The sequence below is a fragment of the Corvus kubaryi genome, unplaced genomic scaffold (genome assembly GCF_017639235.1).
Source record: "Corvus kubaryi isolate FWS band 111438036 unplaced genomic scaffold, C.kubaryi_AGA036_p1.0 split3-37304, whole genome shotgun sequence".
Taxonomy (NCBI): Eukaryota; Metazoa; Chordata; class Aves; order Passeriformes; family Corvidae; genus Corvus; species Corvus kubaryi.
In genome coordinates, this window is record NW_024582087.1 from 2,228,971 (window position 1) to 2,229,592 (window position 622).

The 622-nt window shown below is 52.7% G+C and overlaps 1 protein-coding gene across 5 annotated transcripts in view; it reads right to left on the minus strand.

Moving 5' to 3' along the window:
• CSMD2 (CUB and Sushi multiple domains 2) overlaps positions 1-622 on the minus strand; it is a 338,283-nt gene that overhangs the window by 24,716 nt on the left and 312,945 nt on the right. The window lies entirely within an intron of this gene.

The window sequence follows — 622 nt, forward strand, 5'->3', positions numbered from 1 at the left end:
AAAGGGAAAAGGGAAAGAGAAAAGGGAAAAGGGAAAAGGGAAAAGGGGAAAGGGGAAAAGGGAAAAGGGAAAAGGGGAAAAGGGAAAAGGGAAAGAGAAAAGGGAAGGGTTAGGGAAGTTCAGGGAAGGGGAAGAAGGGGAAGGGAAGTTCAGGGAAGGGAAGTTCAGGGAAGGGAAGGGAAGGGGAAGGGAAGGGAACCCACCAGGAGCTCCCTCAAGGCTCAAGGGCTGGGTGACAATGGGTGATGATGACAATGGCTGGGTGACCATGGCTGGGTGACCATGGCTGGGTGATGATGACCAAGGATGGGTGACAATGGATGGGTGACCGTGGGTAGGTGACCATGGGTGGATGATGATGACAGATGGGAGATGATGACAATGGGTGAGTGACCATAGGTGGGTGATGATGGGTGATAACAATGAGGGATGATGATGGCTTGGTGACAATGGGTGGGTGACAATGGACAGATGACGATGGGTGGATGATGATGATGGGTGGGAGATGATGACGATGGGCAGATGACAATGGGTGGGTGACCATGGCTGGGTGACCATGGGTGGGTGACCATGGCTGATGATGATGATGGGTGGGAGATGATGACGATGGGCAGATGACCAT